Below are 9,609 nucleotides of genomic sequence, written 5' to 3'. Positions count from 1 at the left end.
TGTTCTGGGATTCCAATTTTTCTCAGAGTCAGCCGTATCTTGTTGTGATCCACAAAGTCAAAAGCCTTTGCATAGTCTATGAAGCACAGATAGACATTCTTCTGGTACTCTCTGCTTTCTGCCAAGATCCATCTAACATTAGCTATAATATCCCTAGTACCACGACCTCTTCTAAATCCAGTATGCACATCTGGCAGTTCTCTGTTGACATTCTGTTCCAAAATTTTTGGATAATTTTCAGCAGAATCTTGCTTGCATGTGATATCAATGACAGTGTTCGAAAATTTCCACACACTGTTGGGTCACCTTTCTTTGGAATGGGAACAAATATTGATCTCTTTCAGTTAGTATCAGCAGTGAAAACCAGGCTGGGTGCTGATTGTGGGACAGACCACCAAAACTACTCATAACAAGTTCAAGCTGAAGTTGAGGAAAATTAAATCAAATCCTTGGGAACCAAAACTTGACCTTAAGTCTGTCCCACTCGAATTTCAAAACCATATCAGGAACAGGTATGAGACCTTGAGCACCAATGAGTGTAGACCAAACGAGCTCTGGGAGGATATCAAGAAAATAGTCCATGAAGAATGCAAAAGATCATTACAAAGGCTGAAGAAGAAGAAAAGGTCAAGATGGATCTCAGATGAAACTCTGAGTATTGCATTAGAGTGCCAAGAAGCCAAAGCTAAAGGAAAAAAATCAAGACATCAAAGAGATGAACGGAAAATTTCAAAAGGAAGCTAGGGCAACAAAGCAAGATACTATAATGAAATGTGCAGAGAGCTGGAGTCAGAAAATCAAGAGGGCAGAACTCACTCAGCGTTTCTTAAGTTGAAGGAGTTGAAAAACAATTCAAACCATCGGTGGCAATACTTAAAGATAGTTTGGGTAAAATGTTAAATAGTCCACGAATTATCAAAAGAAGATAGAAGGAGTACACAGAGTCACTGTATCCGAAGGAATTGGCTGACACAGAGGAATTTCTTGAAATAACATGTAAGCGAGAGCATATGGTGAGGAAGTTTGAATTGCTCTGAAGGAATTGACAAAAAACAAGGCTCCAGGAGTTGACAGCATACCAATTGATTTCTTTCAACAAGCAAATGCTGCCCTGGATGTGCTCACTAAGTTGTGCCAGGAAATCTGGAGGACAGCCAGCTGGCCAACTGACTGGAAGAGTCACTGCTACTAGGGATATTATAGCTAGTGTTAGATGGATCTTGGCTGAAAGCAGAGACTAACAGAGGAATTTGTGCCCTTGCCTATGCAAAGACATTTGACTATGTGGATCAAAACAAGTTGTGACTAACCTTGAGGAAAATGTAAATCTAGAACACTTAATTGTGAAACCTGTACTTGGACCAGGAGGCAGTTGTAAGAACAGAGTGAGGAACCACTGCATGGTTCAAAATTGGGAAGGATGTGTGCCAGAGATGTGTCCTACCCCATACCTTTCCAATGTATAAGCAGAGCAGGTCATCTGGGAGACTGGGTTCTGTGAGGAGGAATGTGACATCAGGATTGGAAGAAGACTCATCAACAACCTGCATTATGTAGATGACACACCTTGCTTGCTGAAATGTCAGAGGACTTGAAGCACTTGCTGCAGAACGTCCAAGACTATAGTTTTCAATATGGATTGAAGGCCATTGCCAAGAACACATAAATTCTCACCACTAGGCCAATTGTCAGCATCATGATAGACAGTAAAGAGACTGAGATTGTTAACAGCTTCTGTTTCCTTGGCTCTACAATCAACAGTCTTGGTATCAGCAGCTAGGAAATCAAAACACAAATTGCCTTGGTAAAGTCTTCTGTTAGAGACAGTAGAGACTGGGAAAATGGCACATCATGTTGTTATGAGTTGAAGTCATTATACAATATTTGATCACCACAACCATATCTCATAAAAACTCAAGGCAGAGTTAATAGCTTTCTGATCTACATAGAACTGTTTTCTTTCCCCACATTGCCATTCATCCTGCTTAGTTCTGGTTTGATATTCAACATATAGGGCTTTGTCATCATTACTTCTCATTCTTGTAATAATAAAAACAAGGACAAACTGAAAATAAACAAGTTTACTTATATACATCATAGAGAAGTATTACACTAAAATATGTCCTTGATATTTGAATAGTTAGATTAAATGCAAAGAATCATAGTCAAGATCTATTAACCTGCACAAGAAGCTTGTTGTTGCTACGTGCCAGTGAGTCACTTATAGCAACCCTATGTACAAGAGCCCTAAACCTTGCTCTACCCTGTGCCAACCTCTCTGTCTCTGACACACCTACTCCCATTATCCCAAACACTTAATCAATCCATCTCATCTAGGGTCTTACTCTCTTGTGCTGTCCCTACACCCTCCCAAACATGATGTCCCTCTCCAAGGACTGGTTCTTCCTTGCAACTTGTCCAAACTATGTCAGGCGAAGCTTCAGAATCCTTGCCTTCCAGGAGCAGCCCGGTTTCACCCTCTCCAGGTCAACCTTGTTTGTTCTAGCAATCCATGGTATATTCAACATTCGTCTCCAGCACCATTCTAGCAGTCCATGGTATATTCAGCACTCGTCTCCAGCTTAAGACATTCTCATTCTATTATCTCTAGTCACTGTCCAGCTCTCTGAGGCATAGCACACAAGAATCTACTGAGTCTATTAATTAGTCTCTCTCTCTTATCATCAACAAGTCAAATCTGAATCTTTGCTCGCCCTTCAGCAAGCTTTTAGAAATTAAAAATTGCACAGGAGGCCATTGCCCATCTTTCTCCTTTGGAGTAGCTGGTAGACTCAAACGACTTGCTTTATGGTCAGCAGTGCAACTTCCTATCCATTAGGATGAATTATTGGAAACTGGCCATGGACTACCTTGAACGTAAGGGCAGAGCCTCTGGAGCCTGCTCCAGGCAATAGCTTAAAATTTCCTTCATGAGGCTTGGGCACTGGAGTCTCCCTCCACTCTGGAAGTCTGCTGGCGGACTGGCGGGATGATTGGCATCTTGATGGTGGCTCGACTTGGTAGCAGTCAAGGTAAAGGAAGTTTCTGGAGTCCTTTTTACTGCGTGTTACTGCTCTTTTTTGCCCTTCAAAAGTGGATGTGCTGCCCAGAGCCTTAAGCTAAAGGGAAGGAAGGGCAGAGCCTGCGGACCTTACTCCAGGGGTAGCTTAAAATTCGGTAGGGCTCAAGGGCCATAGGCCCTTGGGGCTGTCTTTAATTGTTTTTGGTGAAACATTCTTCCAGGTCATATAGCCCTGATGTGCCCACTTGCCATACAGAGGTAACTTGTGGTCACTGTGAGGCTGAACACTGACACTTAAGTGTCAAATGCGACAATGGTTACCCATGGTGGACAGTGTTAGGTGGCGCTCCCCTGTTAAAAAAGCCTGGAAGCAGGAGTGGCATCCACTTCCATAATAGCTTGCCTCCGGAAACCCTGTGAACCTGGAATAAGAATGAAAGCCACACAAGTGTTGGGGACTTTTATTCTCAGGGTTGCTATGAGTCACCTATGACTTGATGGCTCTTAACAACAACAACAACAACAACAACAACAACAACAACAACAATGGAAAAACTGAGACTTTTAGTGGCCTAGTGAGTAAGGAATTTTACTGCCAATCCAAAGACAGACAGTTCAAATTGAATAGTTATTCCATGGAAGAAAGGCTGACAGTGTCTTCTTATGTGATTTACAGTCTCTGAAAACTTGCTGGAGGATCAGCTGTGGTTGGTTCCAAATCAAAGACAATGAATTGAGTTTAGCTGAAAGGAAAGCCTTTTACTAGGCAAAACCAGATAGGTAATGTAAGCAAAAAGATATAATCTTTAAGAGTTTAAAGAAGTGCTAAAAATAAAAATAATTATAAATAAAATAAATAATTATTTATAGAGGGGATTCAGGCCTTTTGTTCATAGGGTTATTAAGAGTCATGCTCAACTCAAAGGCAATCAAAGACACCAACAATGGTCTCATCAGTACACTAGACATAGCAAGGGAATGAATAAATATGATTGAATATACAGTAACCAAAAGTGGAAAGGGGAAAATAAAGAAAGGGAAACCACAAAAAAATGCCAACCCCCCCTACTAAAAATAAAACTGAATACTCAAAAATTGAAAGACAAAGCTATTAATTCCATGATTTCTATTTTCTTCACTGTTGGTTCCCTCTTGTTCTTTCAAGGGCCAAATGAGCAAAATGTGTATCTTTTTGAAGTAGAATTTTCTGGAGAGTGGACAGGATTCCTGAAGGTGTATTTGGTGAAATAGGCCTAACAATCTGCATCTGAAAGGCTTGAAAACTCTGTGGAAGAGACCTATTCTACACAAAAAAAGTTCAACAGAGGGAAAAATACATTCAGCAACAACTAATAAAACAAACAACAACAAATATCTGCCTTGGAGTCCCTGAGTCATATAAAGTTTTAGTACACTTGGTTGATAAGCAAAATGTTGGAAATTTGAATTTAAAGAACTATTTTAGGAAGTTCATATACTTCAGGAAGCATATTATCAAGAATAAATGGTAATGAAGCAAGAAGTTTAAGCTGCATGGAAAACCGTAAGCAAAAATATGTCCCCAATATTTGATAGTATATGAAGTAATATGTTTCAACAAACATGCAGATTCAACAAGATGCATTCCTGGATGCACTCACCAGCCTATGTCACAAATTTGAAAGATCACCTGGCCAACAGACTGGAGGAGATCTATAGTTGTTTAAATTTTTAAAAAAAAGAAAGAAAAAAAGGGACCCAACAGAATGTGGAAGCTGACCTGAGCATTTGCTGCAGAAGGTCAAAGACTATGGTCTTCAATATCCATTGAAGTTCAACATTAAGAAGACAAAGATTGTCACCACTTGGTCAATTGGCAGCACCATGATGGATGGAGAAGAGTTTAAGGTTGTTAACAGCTTTCTAGACTCCATAATCAACACTCTGGGCACTACCAATTAGGAAATCAAAAGGTGAATTGCATTAGGTAAATCTGCTGTCAGGGACCTTTCCAGAGTACTGAGAAGCAATAATGTCAGTCTAGAGGCTAAAGTGCTCCTGATCCCATCCATGGTCTTTTCAATTACTTGTTATGCATCAGAGAACTGGACAATGACTATGGATGACAGAAGATAAATTGATGTCTTTGAGTTTTGGTGCTGGAGAAGAGTTTTGGACATACCATGAACCACCAATAAAACAAATAGGTTTGTGTTAGAGAGGGTTAAACCGAGTTTCTCCTTGGAGGCTAGAATTTTGAAGCTCTATCTTATATACTTTGGGCATGTGGCAGGAGGGACCTATCCTTGGAGAAGGATATCATGCTCAGAAGGGTGGAGTGACAGCACAGGAGAGAAAGACCCTGGCTGAGATGGATTGATAGAGTAACTAGGGCAATGGAGGTAAGTGTGCCAGAGTCAGTGAAACTGGCTCAGAATAGGGAAGGCTTCATACATTGCATTGTTATGAGTCACCGGTGACTCAATGGCACATAATAACAACATTGTTAACAGCACAAGCCAGTAAAATCCTGCTGAAGATTATTTAAAAGTATCTAGGACAATGCATGGACAGAGAAACTCCAGGGAATCAGGCTGGCTTTAGAAGAGATTTAGAAAGAGTCCACAGCACCAGGAATATCATTGCTGAGCTCAGATGTACCTTGACAGGAAGTACAAGAAAGATATCCACTTGTGTTTCATTGATTATACAAAAACATTTGACTGTATCTATCATAATAAATTATTAATATCATTGAGAATAATGAAAACTGAAAAAAACCTTTGTTTAAATTACATGAAACCTAGAACTAGAGCAGGAAGGTATTGTCTGAACAGAATAAGGGATTAAAATCAAGAAAGGTGTGCAGAAAGGTTGCATCCTTTCTCCATACTTGTTTAATCTCTATGCCAAACAACTCATTTAAAAAGCTGGATGCAATGAGGGTTGCAGAGTGGACTATGTTTGGGGTTGGGGGTGGGGTTGGGGAGGTGTGGGGGGGATTGTGTACCAATGGGGGAGGGTTTTTTTGCTTTTCAAGGAGAGGAGCAAACAGGGTGGGGGAGGGGTGGAGGCGAGGTGGGCGGGGAGAAGGGTGCAACAATGAATGAATGGAATTCCAAAATCTCTGTAGATGTTCATTGAAATGAAAAATAAATAAATTAAAATAATAAAAGAAAAGCTGGACACTGTGAAGAAGAATATGGCATTAGTACTGGAGGAAGACACACCAAGAACCTATGCTATGCACATGATACAACCTTCCTTGCTCAAAGTGCAGAAGACTTGAAACACTTGCTGTAAAAATTAGGGACTACCCTGTTTAATATGGGTTGCATTTTAACATTAGGAAAACAAAAATCCTTACCCCTGAATCAATAGGCAATATCACGGTAGATGGAGAAAAGATAGAAATTGTCAATGATTTTCTCTTACTTGAATTCACAATCAACCTTCTTAATTAATAATGCTGTTAGGTGCTATGGAGTTGAGTATGACTCAGTGACCCTATGAACTAAAAATCAGACTCCTGTTATATCCTGTGCTATATCCTCTCACTTGCTGACACACAAGAGCCCATTGCAGCAATTATCATGTCAACCCACCTGGTTGAAGGTCTTTCTCTCCTTTGTCGACCCTCCACCTTTCCCAACATCATGTCTTTCTTGAAAGAATAGCCTCTCCTAGCAATATACAGCAGTATGTGAGGTGAAGCCTCATCATTTTTGCCTCAAAAGAGCACTCCGGCTGCACCCTCTCCAAGACTTATCTATTTGTTCTCTTGGCCATGCATGAGATGTTCAGTGCTCTTCTCCAACACCACAGCTAAAAGGTATCAATTCTTTTTTTTTTTTTGTCATCCTTATTCATTGTTTAGCTTTCAGATGCATGGCAAGTAATCAGAAAGACTATGGCCTGAATCAAATGCACCTTAGACTTCAAACTGACATCATTGATTCTCAATAATTGGGAGAGGTCCCTAACTGCAGATTTTCCTAGTGCTATAAAACTCCTTCTTACCTGACTGCTAGTACCAAGAGTGTTAATTTTAGATCCAAGCAAGATAAAGCTGTTGACAGTTTCAGTCTCCTCTTCATACATCATGACACAGCCTATCAGTTCATTGGTAAAAATATTTGTTTTCCTGACATTGAGATGTAATCCATACCAAAGGCTGCATTCCTTAATCTTATACAACAAGTACTTCAAGTCCTCCTCACTTACAGCAGGAAAGGTTGTGTTATCTGCATGACATAGGTTATTGATGAGTCTCCCTCCAATCCTAATGCCACACTTCTCTTTGTAGTGTCAAGTTTCTCGGATAATTTGCTCAGCATACAAATTGATATGGTATGGAGAGAGAATACAACCCTGACACACTCCGTTCTCAAATTTTAAACCATGCCGTGTTTCCCTGCTCTGTTCACACAAAAGCCTCCCGGTCCCGGTATAGGTTCCACATGAGCACAATTAAGTGCTCTGGGATTCCTATTCTTCTCTATGTCAGCCACAACTTGTTATGATCTACAGTCAAATGCCTTTGCATAGTCAAAAAAGCACAAATAGACATTCTCTTGCTGTTCCTTACTTTCAGCCAGGATTCCTCTGACATCAGCAATGATATCCCTGATGCCACAGCCTCTTATAATTCTGCTTGAACTTCTGAAAGTTCCTTATCTAAATACTGTTCTATCTGTTTTAAAATGGCCTTTAGCAGTATTTTGCTTGCATGTAATAATACTTATGATATTGTTTGATAGTTTCAACACTCAGATAATCTTTCTTTGGAATGGGAACAAATGTAGACCTTTTCCAATCTGTTGCCCAGACCGCGTACTCTAAATTTCCTGGCAAAGACTGATGACTGCATCCAAAGCTTTATCTTTTAATTAATTGAAACAAGTCAATTGGTATCCCATCAATATCTGGTGCCAGTGCCTTCAGTGCAGTGTCTGCTTCCTCCTTTATTACCATTGGCTCCTGTTCGCATGGTTCATATTGTTCCCTCCATCTTCCTTTGGTGCTTTCTGGATCATTCAATATATTGTCCAGAGTATCTTTCAATATTGCAACAAGAGGCTTGAATTTGTTTTTTAGTTCTTTCAGCTTGAGAAATGCAGAGTGAGATTTTCCCTTTTTATTCCTTAATTCCAGCTTTCTTCACATTCCATTTCAATACTTTGCTTTGTCCTCTCAAGCTGCCCTTTGAAATTTTTTGTTCAGCTCTCTCACTTTAACATATTTTCCTTTTTTTTTGGCTTCTTGATGCTCCAATGCAAACTTTAAAGTCTCTTTTGCCACCCATTTCAATTGGTTCTTTCTCCTCTGTTTTTGTAATGACCTTTGTTTTCTTCATGGATGATATCCTAGATATCATCTCAAAACTCATATGGTCTTTGGTCATTGGTGTTCAATGTCTCAAATCTATTCTTAAGATGCTCTTGAAATTCAGATGGAATTTATTCAAGACCGTATCTTGGTTCCTGCAGACTTATGTTCATTTTCTTTCTCCTCAATTCGAATATGAGTAATTGATGATCTATCTGTCCCTGCCTGAGGGTGAGTCTCTGCCTTGGAGCAGTTGGAATCTGGAAGTTAAGAGTTTTTCATTTACTTGAAACCTGGGTATAAAGTGTTTGGGCATTTTTTTACTTTATTAACAATCAATTGTAAGCTGATTAGCTGTTTCTGATTTTGTTCCTGCTGTGAGCAGGAAGCCTCTTGCTTAAGCAAACAGGACCTTGTGGGTGGGCCTTGTATTGTAAATTCTGATTGGGTCCTAGCTGCAGCGAGAATCCTTAATACTAGTAGTTAGGAAATCAAAAGACATATTGCATTGGGACATGCCTACAGTCAAGGACCTCTACAAAGTGCTAAAGAAAGAATATATCTGTTTAAAGACTTAGGTATACCTGCTTCAGGCCATGGTTTTTCAATTACTTTTTTATGCATCTGAAAGTTAGACAATAAATAAAGATGACCGAAGAAAAACTGATGCCTTTGAAATGTGCTGGTAAAAAGCACTAAAAGAATAAACAAATATTCATTTTTGTTTATAAGGATGCTCCTTTAAGGGAAGGATAGTCAAATTTCCTCTCATATACTTTGGGCATGTTGTTCAGAAGGGCCAGTCCTTGGAAAAAGACATCATGTTCAGGAAAGTGGAAAGTCAGCAAAAGAGGAGAAGACATTAACAAGATGTACTTATACAGTGACTCTAAAAATGGACTCTAGTGTGTCAAAGATGATGAGGATGGTGCAGAATAGGACAGGGTTCAAAGCTAATGTTCCATAGGGTCGCTATGAGTCATACTTCATTCGCTAATGCTTAACAACAACAGAGCTTTCTAGTAAGAAAGCCTATGTAATATATTTTGACAAAGCAGTCATTGAAAAATGTTTGGAACACAGTTCTGCTCTAGCATGCATTGTATTTCTAGGAGTCCATGACAATATCTTTGCTATGTTTTGTTTTGGTATTTGACTCGTGATTATTTTCTTTTTTTTTTTTCCTATAATTATATTTTATTAATTTTCATAAACATTTACAGAGATTTTGGGCTTCCACTCATTCATTGTTGCACTATTCTCTCTACCCTCCTCCCAGT

Source organism: Elephantulus edwardii, unplaced genomic scaffold, assembly GCF_000299155.1.
Source record: "Elephantulus edwardii isolate Elephantulus edwardi_28Jun2011 unplaced genomic scaffold, EleEdw1.0 scaffold00012, whole genome shotgun sequence".
Lineage (NCBI taxonomy): Eukaryota > Metazoa > Chordata > Mammalia > Macroscelidea > Macroscelididae > Elephantulus > Elephantulus edwardii.
Note: the sequence above shows the minus strand (reverse complement) of the source record.